The 17,726-nt window shown below is 37.6% G+C and overlaps 1 protein-coding gene across 2 annotated transcripts in view; it reads left to right on the forward strand.

Annotated features, from left to right (window-relative positions):
* Positions 1–17,726, forward strand: part of TTC23 (tetratricopeptide repeat domain 23) — a 109,481-nt gene that overhangs the window by 10,856 nt on the left and 80,899 nt on the right. The gene's annotated exons all lie outside the window — the stretch shown is intronic.

The raw sequence follows: 17,726 nt of genomic DNA on the forward strand, positions 1-17,726 counted from the left end.
TATCCCCTGCATCGGCAGGCGGACTCTCAACCACTGCGCCACCAGGGAGGCCCTTAGATGTATTTTTGATGTATTTGTGGGGGGAGGTGAGTTCTGTGTCCTCCTACTCCACCATCTTGATCAGTTCCCTCCTCATTCCTTCTTATTGCAAAATAATATTCCATTACATGGATACTACCACATTTGTTTTATCCACTCACCAGTTGATGAGCATTTGGATTGCTTTCAGTTTTTAGCTATTGTAAATAATAGTGCTATGGAGATATTCACAAGGTTTTGTGTGAATGTGCTTTTAGTTCTCTTGGGTATATACCTAGGAGTGGAATTGCTGAGTCATATAGTAACTCTGTGTTTAACTTTTTGAAGAATTATGCAATTGCTTTCTAAAGTGAATGCATAATTTTACATTCCACCAGTGTTGAATGAGAGTTCCAATTTCTCCAGATCTTCACCAACACCTCTAAATGTCTGTCTTTTTGCTTATAGTCACTCTGGTTGTTGTGAAGTGGTTCTCATTATAGTTTTGATTTGCATTTTCCTAATAACTTATAATGGTACCTTTTCATGTGCTTGTTGGCCATTCATATATCGTCTTTGTAAAATATCTATTCAAATCTTTTGCCTATTTTTTAATTGGGTTATTTGTTGTCTTATTATTGAGTTGTAAGTGTATTCTAGATAAAAGTCCTTTATCGGGTATATGATATATTTGCAAATATTTTGTCCTATTTTGTGGGTTGTCTTTTAGAGCAATGAAAGTTTTTAATTTTAATAGAGTCCTATTTATCTATTTTTTTCCTTTTATCCCTTGTGCCTTTGGTGTCATATCTAAGAATATTTGCCTAACCCAAGCTCATGCATAGTTTTATGTTTTCTGAAAGTTTTATAGTTTTAGCTCTTACTTTTATGTCTGTGATCCAGTTGGAGTTAATTTTTGTGTATGGTGTGATGTAAGGCTCCAACTTCATTCTTTTGCATGTGCCTATCCAATTGTTTCAACACCATTTATTAAAAGGGATATTTTTTCCTAATTGATTTATCTTGGCATGCTAGTCAAAAAATAGTTGACAGTAAATGTAAGTGTTTATTACTGGATTCTCAATTCTATCCCATTGAACTCTATGTCAGTACTTATGTCAGCACCACAGTCTTTTTTTTTTTTTTTTTTTTTTTTTTTTTGCGGTACGAGGGCCTCTCACTGTTGTGGCCTCTCCCGTCGCGGAGCACAGGCTCCGGACGCGCAGGCTCAGCAGCCATGGCTCACGGGCCCAGCCGCTCTGCGGCATGTGGGATCTTCCCAGACTGGGGCACGAACCCGCGTCCCCTGCATCGGCAGGTGGACTCTCAACCACTGCGCCACCAGGGAAGCCCAGCACCACAGTCTTTTGATTATTGTAGCTTTGTAGTAAGTTTTTAAAATGGGAAGTGTGATTCCTCCAAGTTTGTTCTTCTTTTTCAAGATCATTTTAGCTATTCTAGGTCTCTTACATTACCATATGAATTTAAGGTCAAATTCTGGGGGGGAAAAGGCAGCTGGAATTTTGATAGAGATTACATTAAATCCATAGATCAATATTTAGGGAGTATTGCTGTCTTAATATTATTAAGGCTTCTAGTCCATGAACATGGAATGTCTCTCCATTTGTTTAGATCTTCTTTGACTTCTTTCAATAGTGTTTTCCAGAGTGAAAGTCTTGTACTTTTTTGTTAAATTTATCCTAAGTATTTTATTCTTTTTGATGCTATTGTGAATGAAAATTTTTTCTTAATTTCATTTTCAGATTGACAGAAATACAATTTTTGTTTCTTTTGTATCCTACAACCTTGCTGAAATTGGTAGTTCTAATAGGGTTTTACTGTTGTTTTCATTTTGTTTTTTATTTTGTTTTTCTGTGTGGATCCCTTAGGATTTTCTACACAGAAGATCATGTCATCTAATAATAAAGTTTTATGTCTTCCTTTCTGATCTGCATACCTTTTATTTCTTTTCCTTGCCTTATTGCACTGGCTAGAACATCCGTTAAAATCTTGAATACAAGTGGTGAGAGTAAACGTCTTTGCCTTGTTTCCAACCTTAGGAAGAAAGCATGCAAACATTCAGTGTTAAGTGTGATGTTAGCCTTAAATTTTTTAAAATCAAGCCTTTTATCAGGTTGAAGAAGTTTTTATCATAAGTGGGTGTTGGATTTTGCCAAATAATTTTTCTGCAGCTATTAAGATGATCATGCAGTTTTTTTCCTCTATTCTATTAATAGTGGTGTAGTACATTAATGATTTCAGATGTTAAACAAACCTTGCATTCCTGGGATGAATCTCCCTCAGTCATAGGGTATAATCCTTTTTATATGTCACTAGATTTCATTTGCTAAATTTTGTTGAGGATTATTTTGTGTCCATATTTACCAAGGGTATTGGTTTGTTGTTTTCGTGGGTTATCTTTGTCTGGCTTTGGTATCAGGATAACACAGGCTTCAGTTTCAGGATAATACTGGCTTAGTAGAATAAGTTGGAAAGGGTTCCTCCTCTTTTCTCTGATAGAGTTTGCAAAAGGTACACATTATTCTTTTCTTGAAAGGTTTAGTAGAATTCACAAATGAAGCTATCTGGGCCTGGGTTTAACTTTGTATGAATATTTTCAGTTACTAATTTATTTATTCGTTATAATTCTATTCTGATTTTTTATTTCCTTTTCATTCAGTTTTGGTATTTTGTATCTTTATAGGGTGTTTTTCCATTTCACAGCTTTTTGATGCCTCAGCTTACATATTGGCAAAGTTGGTGTTTAACTAGTACACTCTCATACAGTCATAACGGTTGTTATTTCCTAGGAGCCAGTAACCTCCTCAAGCCTCCCTACAGCTCCCCACAAGTCAGCACCCAAAGGTTAACACCTGGAACAGCAGGGAACATTCAGAACCCAGCTCCAGCATAGTTGCCATCTATACGGATTAGTTGGTCCTCCTGCTATACCAGTTATTAAATTTTTGAATATCACCGCTTGGAAATGGAAGACTGAGACCCCGCTTCAGACCTCTACTTCCTCCCACTTTGATCTGGTGCTGATCATGTGCTTCAGCATTCTACTGGGCAGGTCTGGCAGAAGAAATAGTATCAATTGATTGGGTATGTCTGACTGGCAGTTGTGGGCCAGTGGATTGAGGGGCCTGGGAAGCTGAGCCCAAGAGGGTAATGTGTGGGCCTGGGCTGATTTCTACTGAAAATTTAAATCCCAGCTATGGCTCTCTCATGCCCCTTTGTAATCTCTCCATCCCTCCCCTCCCCACATCTCCTTGCCCCACCACTTCGCCATCTCACACCCTTCAGGTTGAGACAACCACTTATCTAGTCACTAAACACTGATGTCCATTTCCTAGAATTTTATATAAATAGACTCATACTGTATGTACTCTCTTTGGTCTGGCTTCTTGGACTTAGTATAACATTTTCTTTTTTTTCTGTGGTACGCAGGCCTCTCACTGTTGTGGCCTCTCCCACTGTGGAGCACAGGCTCCGGACGCGCAGGCTCCGCAGCCATGACTCACAGACCCAGCCGCTCCGCGGCATGTGGGATCTTCCCGGACCGGGGCACGAACCCGCGTCCCCTGCATTGGCAGGCGGACTCTCAACCACTGCGCCACCAGGGAAGCCCAGCATAACTATTTTGAGATTCATTCATGTTGTAGCATATCTGTTCCTTTTTATTGCTGAGTAATATTTCATTATATAGCTATACCAGTTTGTTTATCCATTTAACTATTGATGGACATTTGGGTTGTTTCTAGTTTGGGGCTATTAGAAAGAAAATTCCTATGAACATTTTTACATAAGTCTTTGTATGGATATATGCTTTCATTTCTTTTGTGTAAATTCCTAGGAGTGAAATGGACAGATCATAACTTACTAAGAAACTGCCAAGCTGTTTACCATAGTGGTTGTACCATTTTACATTCCTACCAACACATATGAGAGTTCTAGTTGTTCCACCTCCACACCAGTACTTAATACAGACTTTTAATTTTTAGTTATTTTAATTGTTATGAGTAGTATCTCACTGCATTTCCCTAATGACTAGTGATGTTGAGCATCTTTTAATGTGCCTATTTGTTACTGATATATCTTCTTTGATGAAATGTGTGTTAAAATATTTTGCCTATTTTATAGTGAGCTGTTTGTTTTCTTATTAGTGAGTTTTGAGAATTCTTTATATATTCAAGATACAAGTCCTTTATTAGATACATATTTTGTAAATATTTTCTCCCAGCCCATGACTTGTCTTTTTATCCTCTTCACAGTTTCTTATGAAGAACAGACATTTTTAATTTTTGAAGTCCAATTTGTCATTTTGTTCTTTTTATGAATTTTTGTGTGTCATATATACGTAATCTTTGCCTAGTCCAAGGTCACATAGATTTTCTTATAGAAGTCTGTGTTTCATTTTAAGTTAATTCTTGTACATGCTGTGAGGTATGGATCAAAGATTTTTATTTTGTTTTGTTTTGATTTTACACGTGAACATCCAGTTGTTATAGCACCATTTGTTGAACAGACTATGAATTGCCTTTGCAGCTTTGTCAACAATCAATTATTATGTATGCAGGCATCCACTTTTGGACGCTCCATTCTGTTCCATTCATCTATTTGTCTATCTTGACAGCAATACCAAACTGCCTTGGTTACTGTAGCTTTATAATAAATCTTGATAAAAAGTTGTGTTTGTCCTCTGACTTTGTTCTTTTACAAAGTTGTTTTGGGTGTTCTAGGTCCTTTGAATTTTCATATGAACTTTAGAAACAGTTTGTTGATTTCTATTTAAAAAAAGAAATGCAGGGCTTCCCCGGTGGCGCAGTGGTTGGGAGTCCGCCTGCCAATGCAGGGGACACGGGTTCATGCCCTGGTCTGGGAAGATCCCACATGCCGCAGAGCGGCTGGACCCGTGAGCCATGGCCGCTGGGCCTGCGTGTCCGGAGCCTGTGCTCCGCAGCGGAGAGGCCACAACAGTGAGAGGTCCACATACTGCAAAAAAAAAAAAGAAATGCAAGGACTTGGATTGGGAAGGCTTTCAATCTATAGATCAACTTGTGGAGAATTGACATCTTAATAACATTGAGTGTTCCAACCCATGGACATGGTAAATGTTTAAGTCTTCTTTAATTTCTCTCAGCTATGTTTTGCAGTTTTAATTGTGCAAGTCATATTCATCTTTAAATAAATAATGCAGCTTTATCCCGTATTTCATATTTTGATGCTATTGCATGTAGTATTGTATTTTAATTTCAATTTGATAGTCCATTGCTAATGTATAGAAATATAATTTTTGTGTAGTGCTCTTATATTCTATAATCTTGCTCAACTCACTTATTCTAGGAGATTTTCTTCATATTCCATCAGATTTTCTACACAGATGATAATAGAGGTAGAGGTATACTGTCTGTGACTTAAGACAGTTTAACTTTTTCCTTTCTGATTTGGTTGCTTTTTATTTCTTTTGCTTGATTGATTGCACTGGCTAGAACCTCCAGTACAATGTTAAATAGAAGTGTTGAGAGTGAACCTCCTTGTCTTGTTTCAGACCTTAGGGGAAGAGCCTTCAATTTTTCACTAATTTAGCTGTAGGTTTTTCACAGGTGCTCTTTATCAGGTTGAGGAAGTACAATTCTATTACTACTTTGTAAGGATTTTTTTTAATCAGAAATGGATATTAGACTTTGTCATATTCTTTTTGTGTGCTGATCAAGATGATCATACAGTTTTTCTTTTTTGTTTATTAATGTTATGAATTACATTGACTGCTTTTTGAATGTTAAACCAATCTTGCATTTCTGAGATAAACTCTACTTGGTCATGATGTATTTTCCTTTTTATTTATTACTGGGTTTAATTTGCTATAATTTTACTTTAAATTTTTGCATCTATGTTCCTGAGGCATATTGATCGGAAATTTTCTTTTCTTGTAATATATTTGTCTTATTTTGATATGAGGGTCTCATAGAATTAGTTAGAAATATTCTCATTTTCAATTTTCTGAAAGAGGTTGTATGGAATTGGTATTATATCTTCCTTAATTACCTGGTAGAATTTACTATTGAAGCCATCTAGGCCTGGAGGTTTTTCTTTGTTTCTTTTGTTTTGTTTTTTGTAAGGTTTTTAATATACAAAATCAGTTTCTTTAATAGACATAGGGCTAGTCAGGTATATATTTTTTCTTGAGTGAGCTTTAGTATTTTGTGTCTTCAAAGGAATTTTTCCATTCATCTAAGTTGTCAAATCTGTTGGCATATGTGTTCATAACATTCCCATATTAATCTTTTAACATTTGTAGAATCTGCAGTGATGGTATCTCTCTCATTCCTGATATTGGTGATTTGTGTCTTCTTTCCTTTTTTTCTGATTAGTCAGGTTAGAGATTTATCAGCATCATTGGTCTCAGAAAACCAGGTTTTGGTTTCATTGGTTTTTCTCTATTTTTCTAATTTGTGAATTTAGCTTTATTATTTATTTTATTAACTCTTTTCTTATGCCTACTTTGAGTTAATTTGCTCTTCCTTTTCTAGTCATCGAAGGTAAAGGTTAAGACCATGATTTTGAGATTTTTTTACTTTACTTTTCTAATACGGGCATTTAATGCTATAAATTTCCCCATAATGACTGCTTTAGCGGCATTCTCCAATTCTTGTATGTTGTCTTTTTATATTCATTCAGTTTAAACTACTTTCAAATATCCTTTTTGATGTCTTCTTTGACCCATGGGGCTTTTTTTTTGAGAAAAATGTTATTTAGTTTCTAAATATTTGGACATTTTCCAGATATCTTTCTGTTACTGATTTATAACTTAATCTCTTTGTGGTCATAGAATGTACTTTGTATGACTTGAATCCTTATAAATTTACTGAAGCTTGTTTCATGACCCAGGATAGAATCTGTCTTAGTTAATGTCCATATGCACTTGAAAAGAATGGATATTCTGTGCTTTTTGGTAGAGTGTTATAGTAAATGCCAAATCAAGTTGGTTGATGATGTAGTTCAAGTCTTCAGTATCCTTTACTGATTTTCTCCCTACTTGGTGTACCAATTATTGACAACAAGGTATTTAAATCTCTGACTATAATTGAGGATTTGATCAATTCTCCTTGCAGTTTCATCAGTTTGGGGTCTTATATATTGAAACTGTTATTCGGTATATTAACACTTGGGATGGTTATGTCCTCTTGAATAATTGACCCTTTATCATAATGAAATGACCTTCCTTATGGTAATATTCTTTGCTGTAAAATGTACTTTGATATTAATCTAGATACCCCAAGTTTGTTTCTGACTAATTTTAGAATATTATTTTCCATTCTTTCACTTTTAATCTTAGTGTCTTTGAATTTCTTATAGGCAACATATTGTTGGGTTTTGCATTTTTATCCAATCTGTCAATGTCTTTCTCTTAATTAGGGTGTTTAGATCATTTACATTTAATGTTGTTATTGTTATAGTTATAGTTAGATTTAAGTCTATCACCTTGCTATTTATTGGCTATTTGTCCCAGCTGTTCTTTGTTCCCTTTTCCCTCTTTTTTCTATTGGATTATTTTTATGACTATATTTTTCTCTCCTTTGTTGGCTTGTTACCTGTTACTCATTTTTTTAATAGTTGCTGTAGGGTTTATACTATACATTTTTAACTTATCTCAGTCTACCTTCAAGTAATATTATACCATTACACATACAGTATAAGAACTTCAGAGTTCCATCCGCCCCTCTTAGTCTTTATACAACTTTGGTCATACATTTCACACACACACACACACACACACACACACACACACACACACATATATATATATATACATACATACATACATACATACACATATATATATGTTATAAGCCCCATGGTACATTTTTTTGTTTAAATAGTTGATTATCTTTTTATTTTTATTTTTCATTAACATCTTTATTGGAGTATAATTGCTTTATGATGGTGTGTTAGTTTCTGCTTTATAACAAAGTGAATCAGCTATACATATAAATATATCCCCATATCTCCTCCCTCTTGCGTCTCCCTCCCACACTCCCTATCCCACCCCTCTAGGTGGTCACAAAGCATCGAGCTGATCTCCCTGTGCTATGCAGCTGTTTCCCACTAGCTATCTATTTTACATTTGGTAGTGTATATATGTCCATGCCACTTTATCACTTCGTCCCAGCTTACCCTTCATACTTCCTGTGTCCTCAAGTCCATTCTGTACGTCTGCGTCTTTATTCCTGTCCTGCCCCTAGGTTCTTCAGAACGACTTTTTTTTTTTTAAGATTCCATATATATGTGTTAGCATATGGTATTTGTTTTTCTCTTTCTAACTTACTTCACTCTGTATGACTCTAGGTCCATCCACCTCACTACAAATAACTCAATTTCGTTTCTTTTTATGGCAGAGTAATATTCCATTGTATATATGTACCACATGTTCTTTATACATTCATCTGTGGATGGACACTTAGGTTGCTTCCATGTCCTGGCTATTGTAAATAGAGCTGCAGTGAACATTGTGGTACATGACTCTCTTTGACTTATAGATTTCTGAGGGTATATGCCCAGTAGAGGGATTGCTGGGTCATATGGTAGTTCTCCTTTTAGTTTTTTGAGGAACCTCCATACTGTTCTCCATAGTGACTGTATCAATTTACATTCCCACCGACAGTGCAAGAGTGTTCCCTTTTCTCCACACCCTCTCCAGCGTTTATTGTTTGTAGATATTTTTGATGATGGCCATTCTGACTGGTGAGAGGTGATACCTCATTGTACTTTTGATTTTCATTTCTCTAATGATTAGTGATGTTGAGCATCCTTTCATGTGTTTGTTGGCAATCTGTATATCTTCTTTGGAGAAATGTCTATTTAGTTCTTCTGCCCATTTTTGGATTGGGTTGTTTAATTTTTTTATATTGAGCTGCATGAGCTGCGTGTAAATTTTTGAGATTAATTCTCTGTCAGTTGCTTCATTTGCAAGTATTTTCTCCCATTCTGAGGGTTGTCTTTTCATCTTGTTTATGGTTCCCTTTTCTGTGCAAAGCTTTAAAGTTTCATTAGGTCCCATTTGTTTATTTTTGTTCTTATTTCCATTTCTCTAGGAGGTGGGTCAAAAAGGGTCTTGCTGTGGTTTATGTCATAGAGTGTTCTGCCTATGTTTTCCTCTAAGAGTTTTATAGTGTCTGGCCTTACATTTAGGTCTTTAACCAATATTGAGTTTATTTTTGTGTATGGTGTTAGGAAGGGTTCTAATATCATTCTTTTGCATGTAGCTGTCCAGTTTTTCCAGCACCACTTATTGAAGAGGCTCTCTTTTCTCCATGGTATATTCTTCCCTCCTTTATCAAAAAAAAGGTGACCATATTTGTGTGGGTTTATCTCTGGGCTTTCTATCCTATTCCATTGATGTATTTTCTGTTTTTGTGCCAATACCATAGTGTCTTGATTACTGTAGCTTTGTAGTATAGTCTGAAGTCAGGGAGCCTGATTCCTCCAGCTCCATTTTTCTTTCTCAAGATTGCTTTGGGTATTTGGGGTCTTTTGTGTTTCCATACAAATTGTGAAATATTTTGTTCTAGTTCTGTGGAAAATGCCATTGGTCATTTGATAGGGATTGCATTGAATCTGTAGATTGCTTTGTGTAGTATAGTCATTTTCACAATGCTGATTCTTCCAATCCAAGAACACGGTATATGTCTCCATGTGTTTGTAACGTCTTTAATTTCTTTCATCAGTGTCTTATAATTTTCTGCATACAGGTCTTTTGTCTCCTTAGGTAGGTTTATTCCTAGGTATTTTATTATTTTTGTTGCAACGTTAAATGGGAGATTTTCCTTAATTTCTCTTTCAGATTTTTCATCATTAGTGTATAGGAATGCAAGAGATTTCTGTGCATTAGTTTTCTATCCTGCTACTTTACCAAATTCATTGGTTACCTCTAGTAGATTTCTGGTAGCATCTGTAGGATTCTCTATGTGCAGTATCATGTCATCTGCAAACAGTAACAGTTTTACTTCTTCTTTTCTGATTTGGATTCCTTTTATTTCTTTTTCTTCTCTGATTGCTGTGGCTAAAACTTCCAAAACTATGTTGAATAATAGTGGTGAGAGTGGACAACATTGTCTTGTTCCTGATCTTAGTGGAAATGGTTTCAGTTTTTCACCATTAAGAATGATGTTGGCTGTGGGTTTCTCATATATGGCCTTTATTATGTTGAGGTAAGTTCCCACTATGCCTACTTTCTAGAGGGTTTTTTTTATAAATGGGTGTTGAATTTTGTCAAAAGCTTTTTCTGCATCTATTGAGATGATCATATGGTTTTTTCTCCCTCAGTTTGTTAATATGGTTTATCACATTGATTGATTTGTGTATACTGAAGAATCTTTGCATTGCTGGGATAAACCCCACTTGATCATAGTGTATGATCCTTTTAATGTGCTGTTGGATTCTGTTTGCTAGTATTTTGTTGACGATTTTTGCATCTATGTTCATCAGCAATACTGGCCTGTAGTTTTCTTTCTTTGTGACATCCTTGTCTGGTTTTGGTATCAGGGTGATGGTGGCCTCATAGAATGAGTTTGGAAGTGTTCCTCCCTATGCTATATTTTGGAAGAGCTTGAGAAGGATAGGTGTTAACTTTCCTCTCAATGTTTGGTAGAATTCACCTGTGAAGCCATCTGGTCCTTGGCTTTTGTTCATTGGAAGATTTTTAATCCCAGTCTCAATATCAGTGCTTGTGATTGGTCTGTGTATATTTTCTATTTCTCCCAGGTTCAGTCTTGGAAGGTTGTGCTTTTCTAACAATTTGTCCATTTCTTCGTGGTTGTCCATTTTATTGGCACATAGTTCCTTGTGGTAATCTCTCATGATCCTTTGTATTTGTTCAGTGTCATTTATTACTTCTCCTTTTTCATTTCTAATTCTATTTATTTGAGTCTCCTCCCTTTTTTTCTTGATGAGTCTGGCTAATGGTTTATCAATTTTGTTTATCGTCTCAAAGAACCAGCTTTTAGTTTTATTTATCTTTGCTATCGTTTCCTTCATTTTTTTTAAAATTTATTTCTGATGTGATCTTTATGATTTCTTTCCTTCTGCTAACTTTGGGGGTTTTTTCTCTTCTTTCTCTAATTGCTTTAGGTGTAACGTTAGGTTGTTTATTTGAGATGTTTCTTGTTTCTTGAGGTAGGATTGTATTGCTATAAACTTCCCTCTTAGAACTGCTTTTGCTGCATCCCATAGGTTTTAGGTCATCGTGTTTTCATTGTCATTTGCTTCTAGGTATTTTTTAATTTCCTCTTTGATTTCTTCAGTGATTTCTTGGTTATTTAGTAGTGTGTTGTTTAGCCTCCATTTGTTTGTATTTTTAACGTATTTTTTCCTGTAATTTATATCTAGTCTCAGAGCACTGTGGTTGGAAAAGATACTTGATACAATTTCAGTCTTCTTAAATCTACCAAGGCTTGATTTGTGACCCAAGATATGCTCTATCCTGGAGAATGTTCCATGAGCACTTGAGAAGAAGGTGTGTTCTGTTGTTTTTGGATGGAATGTCCTATAAATATCAATTAAGTCCATATTGTTTAATCATTTAAAGCTTGTGTTTCCTTATTTATTTTCATTTTGGATGATCTGTCCATTGGTGAAAGTGGGGTGTTAAAGTCCCCTACTGTTATTGTGTTACTGTCAGTTTCCCCTTTTATGGCTGTTAGCATTTGCCTTATGTATTGAGGTGCTCCTATGTTGGGTGAATAAATATTTACAATTGTTATATCTTCTTCTTGGATTGATCCCTTGATCATTATGTAATGTCCTTCTTTGTCTCTTGTAATAGTCTTTATTTTAAAGTCTATTTTGTCTGATATGAGAATTGCTACTCCCAGCTTTCTTTTGATTTCCGTTTGCATGGAATATCTTTTTCCATCCCCTCACTTTCAGTCTGTATGTGTCCCTTGGTCTGAAGTGGGTCTCTTGCAGACAGCATATATATGGTTCTTGTTTGTGTGTCCATTCAGCCAATCTACGTCTTTTGGTTGGAGTATTTAATCCATTTACTTCTAAGGTAGTTATCAATATATATGTTCCTATTACTATTTTCTTAATTGTTTTGGGTTTGTTATTGTAGGTCTTTTCCTTCTCTTGTGTTTCCTGCCTAGAGAAGTTCCTTTAGCATTTGTTGTAAAGCTGGTCTTGTAGTGCTGAATTCTTTTAGCTTTTGCTTGTCTGTAAAGGTTTTAATTTCTCCATCAAATCTGAATGAGATCCTTGCTGAGTAGAGTAATCTTGGTTGTATGTTTTTCCCTTTCATCCTTTAAATATGTCCTGTCACTCCCTTCTGGCTTGCAGAGTTTCTGCTGAAAGATCAGCTGTTAACCTTATGGGGATCCCCTTGTATGTTATTTGTTGTTTTTCCCTTGCTGCTTTTAATATTTTTTCTTTGTATTTAATTTTTGCTAGTTTAATTAATATGTGTCTTGGCGTGTTTCTCCTTGGATTTATCCTGTATGGGACTCTCTCGCTTCCTGGACTCAGTTGACTATTTCCTTTCCCATATTAAGGAAGTTTTCAATTATAATCTCTTCAGATATTTTCTCAGTCCTTTTCTTTTTCCCTTCTTCTTCTGGGACCCCTATAATTCGAATGTTGGTGCGTTTAATGTTTTCCCAGAGGTCTCTGAGACTGTCCACAATTCTTTTCATTCGATTTTCTTTTTTCTTCTCTGTGCTAGTTATTTCCACTATTTTATCTTCCCAGTCATTTATCTGTTCTTCTGCCTCAGTTATTCTGCTATTGATTCCTTCTAGAGCATATTTAATTTCATTTATTGTGTTGTTCATCATTGTTTGTTTGCTATTTAGTTATTCTAGATCCTTGTTAAACATTTCTTGTATTTTCTCCATTCTGTTTCCAAGATTTTGGATCATCTTTACTATCATTATTCTGAATTCTTTTTCAGGTAGACTGCCTATTTCCTCTTCATTTGTTTGGTCTGGTGAGTTTTTACACTGCTCCTTCATCTGCTGTGTGTTTTTTTGTCTTCTCATTTTGCTTAACTTACTGTGTTTGGGGTCTCCTTCTCACAGGCTGCAGGTTCGTAATTCCCATTGTTTTTGGTGTCTGCCCCCAGTGGCTAAACTTGGTTCAGTGGGTTGTGTAGGCTTCCTGGTGGAGGGGACTGGTGCCTGTGTTCTGGTGGATGAGGCTGGATCTTGTCTTTCTGGTGGGTAGGACCACATCTGGTGGTGTGTTTTGGGGTGTCTGTGGCCTTATTATGATTTTAGGCAGCCTCTCTGATAAAGGGTGGGATTGTGTTCCTATCTTGCTCGTTGTTTGGCATAAGGTGTCCAGCATTGTAGCTTGCTGGTCGTTGAGTGGAGCTGGGTCTTAGCGTTGAGATGGAGATCCCTGAGAGAGCTTTTGCCATTTGATATTACATGGAGCTGGGAGGTCTCTGGTGGACCAGTGTCTTGAACTCAGCTCTCCCTGCTTAGAGGCTCAGGCCTGACACCCCGCTGGAGCACCAAGACCCTGTCAGCCACAAGTCTCAGAAGAAAAGTGAGGAAAAAAGAAAGAAAGAAAGAAAGAAAGAGACGGAGAAAGAGAGAGAGGGAGAGAGAGAGGGAGGGGGGAGGAAGGAGGGAAGGAAGGAAAGAAAGTTATTAAAATAAAATTATTTTTAATTATTAAAAATTTTTTAAAAGGAAGAAAGAAAGAGGAGAGCAGCCAAACCAAAAAGCAAATCCACCAATGATAACAAGCACTAAAACTATACTAAAAAACCAAAACAATCAAAAAAGAACCAGACAGAACTGTAGGACAAATGGTAAAAGCAAAGCTATACAGACAAAATCACACGAAGAAGCATACACATACACAGTCACAAAAAGAGAAAAAGGAAATATATATATATATATATGTATATAAAAGAAAGAGAGCAACCAAATCAATAAACAAATCTACTAATGATAATAAACCCTAAATACTAAACTATGATAAACATAAAACCAGAAACAACTTAGATGCAGAAAGCAAACCCCAGTTGCTCCCAAAGTCCACTGCCTCAAGTTTGGGATGATTCTTTGTCTATTCAGGTATTCCACAGATGCAGGGTACATCAAGTTGATTGTGGAGATTAACTCCACTGCTCCTGAGGCTGCTGGGAGAAATTTCCCTTTCTCTTCTTTGTTCACACAGCTCCTGGGGTTCAGCTTTGGATTTGGCCCCGCCTCTGTGTGTAGGTCACCTGAGGGCATCTATTCTTCCCCCAGACAGGATGGGGTTAAAGAAGCAGCTGATTAGGGGACTCTGGCTCACTAGGCATGGGGGAGAGAAGTATATGGAACGTGGGGCGAGACTGTGGTGGCAGAGACCGGCATGACTTTGCAACAGCCTGAGGCATGCTGTGTGTTCTCCCGGGGAAGTTGTCCCTGGATCACGGGACCCTGGCAGTGGCGGGCTGCACAGGCTCTGGGGAAGGGAGGTGTGGTTAGTGACCTGTGCTTGCACACAGGCTTCTTGGTAGCTGAAGCAGCAGCCTTAGCCTCTCATGCCAGTCTCTGATGTCCATGCTGATAGCTGTGGCTCGCACCCATCTCTGGAGCTCATTTAGGCGGTGCTCTGAATCCCTTCTCCTCGCGCACCCCAAAACAATTGTCTCTTGCCTCTTAGGCGGGTCCATACTTTTTCCTGGACTCCCTCCCAGCTAGCTGTGGCTCACTAGCCCCCCTTCAGGCTGTGTTCATGCAGCCAACCCCAGTCCTCTCCCTGGGATCTGACCTTCAAAGCCAGAGCCTCAGCTCCAAGCCCCCACCAGCCCTGGCAGGTGAGCAGACAAGTGTCTCAGGCTTGTGAGTGCTGGTCCACACCAATCCTCTGGGCGGGAATCTCTCCGCTTTGCCCTCTGCACCCCTGTTTCTGTGCTCTCCTCCATGGCTCCAAAGCTTCCCCCCCATCCCCCGTCTCTACCAGTGAAGGGGCTTCATAGTGTGTGGAAACTCTTCTTCCTTCACAGCTCCCTCCCAGAGGTGCAGGTCCCATCCCTATTCTTTTGTCTCTGTTTTCTCTTTTTTCTTTTGCCTTACCCAGGTACGTGGGGATTTTCTTGCCTTTTGGGAAGTCTGGGGTCTTCTGTCAGCGTTCATTAGATGTTCTCTAAGAGTTGTTCCACGTGTAGATGTATTTCTGATGTATTTGTGGGGAGGAAGGTGATCTCCATGTCTTACTCCTCTGCCCGATTATCTTTTAAAGAGATTTAAATAATATGAAAATATATGAAATATGAAAATATATGAAATAATATGAAAATATGTCTTACATATTTGCCCATGTAAGTATCTTTTTCATTGTTCTTAATTCCTTTGTGTAGATCTATATTTCCATTTGTTATCATTTTTCTTCCTTTTGAAAGACTTCACTTAATATTTATTGGGAACATTGGGGTACAAATCTGCTGGTGATGATTTTTTTTTAATTAATTAATTTATTTATTTATTTTGGCTGCATTGGGTCTTTGTTGCTGTGCACGGGCTTTCTCTAGTTGCGGCTAGTGGGGGCTACTCTTTGTCGCAGTGTGTGGGCTTCTCATTGCAGTGGCTTCTCTTGCTGTGGAGCACAGGCTCGCGGCCTGCAGGCTTCAGTAGTTGTGGCACACAGGCTCAGTAGTTGTGGCTCGTGGACTCTAGAGCACAGACTCAGTAGTTGTGGCACACGGGCTTAGTTGCTCTGCAACATGTGGGATCTTCCTGGACCAGGTCTTGAACCTGTGTCCCCTGCATTGGCAGGAGGATTCTTAACCACTGCACCACCAGGGAAGTCCTGCTGGTGATGATTTCTTTCAGATTTTGATCTTGAAAGATATTTTCACTGGTACGGAATTTTAGCTTGGCAATTTTTTTTCTGTCCATACTTTAAATATGGTGCTTCACTGTCTTCTCATGTGTGTTATTTCCTCCCAGAAACCTGCTATCATCATCTTTTTTTTAATACTAATATGTCCTTTTTGGGGCTTCCCTGGTGGCGCAGTGGTTGAGAGTCCGCTTGCCAATGCAGGGGACGCGGGTTCGTGCCCCGGTCCGGGAGGATCCCACGTGCCGCGGAGCGGCTGGGCCCGTGAGCCATGGCCGATAGGCCTGTGCGTCCGGACCCTGTGCTCCGCAATGGGAGAGGCCACAACAGTGAGAGGCCTACGTACCACAAAAAAAAAAAAAAAAATGTCCTTTTTTATGACTACTTTTAATATTTTCTCTTTATCATGGTTTTGAGCAATTTGGTTATGATGTATCTTGGTGTAGTTTCCTTTATGCTTCTTGTGTTTAGTTTTCATTAAGCTTCTTGAATCTCTGGGTTTTTACTTTTCCTCAAATTTGGAAAAATTTTGGCCGTTATTTCTTCAAACACTTATTTTTTTTGTCCCCACTACAATCTGCTTTCCTTTAGGGACTCAAATTATATATATATTAGGCAATTTGAAGTTGTTTCACAGCTCACTGATTTTTTAAAAGATGGTTTCTGTTGCTGTGTCTGCAAGTTCATGCATCTTTTCATCTTTTCATCTGTAATATCTAATCTCCCATTAATCTGATCTAGTGTATTTTTCATCTCACGTATAATTTTCTTATCTAGAAGTTCATTTTGGGTCTCTTTGTATTCCATGTCTCTAGTTAACTTTTTAAACATATGGAATACAATTATAATAACCTTTAATATTCTTTTCTGCTAACTTAATATCTGGGTCAGTTCTGGGTCAGTTTTGACTGATTATTCTTCTCATTATGGGCCATGTTTTCTTGCCTACTTGCATGCCTGGTGATCTTTCTTTGGACGTCAGATTATATGAATTTTACCTTGTTTAATGCTGGCTTTTTTTGCATTCCTATGAACATCCTTGAGTTTTGCCCTCTGATACAGTTAAGTTACTTGGAAACAGTTTTACCCTTTTAGGTCTTACTCTCATGGTTTGTTAAGTGGATCTAAGCAGGGTTCACTCTAGGGCTAATCTCCATTACTGAGACAAAACCCTTCTGAATATTTTACCGTGTACCTCATGAATTATGAGTTTTTCCTGTCTGGTCAGTGGGAACAGGCACCAGCCTTAGTGAGCACCAGACACTTCCTTTCAATCTTATTAGAGGAGTCTTTCTTCAGACTCAAGTAGTTTTCTTACACACGTGCTGGTCAGTATTCTCTCCCCATACTTGAGGGGTGCTAATCTCTGGGGTCCTCTCTGTGCAGCTCTATCCTCTCTAGTATTCTGTCCTGTGAACTCCAGCCACCTTGGTCTCCCCAGATGATCTACTCTATTTCCTCAACTCAGATAGTCCACAGGGTAATTCTGGGTTACCCTGCATGTTCTAGAAACTTTTTCAAAGCAATAACCTGGGGCAATCATGGGTCTCACTTTGTTTCTTTTTTCCATTTCTCAAGTCTGTTGTCCTGTCTCTTGAAAACCATTGTTTCATACCTTTTTTGCCTATGGGTTGTTTTTTGTTGTTTTTGTTTGTTAATTGGTTGGTGACTTCGGGCAAGAGGATAAATCTCATCCCTATTACTCCATCTTGGCTGGAAGTGAAAGTTTAACATGTCATTTTTTCCTGTTTTCAAGGTCACTTGGGATTCAACAGATCTAATCTGAGCTCTTTGAGAACTGTTTGGGCTCAGCTGATTCCTACTGATATATATACATACATATCATATATAATATATAGATACATATATCATAT

The sequence above is a fragment of the Mesoplodon mirus genome, assembly GCF_964341445.2.
Source record: "Mesoplodon mirus genome assembly, chromosome: 4".
NCBI classification, from domain to species: Eukaryota; Metazoa; Chordata; class Mammalia; order Artiodactyla; family Ziphiidae; genus Mesoplodon; species Mesoplodon mirus.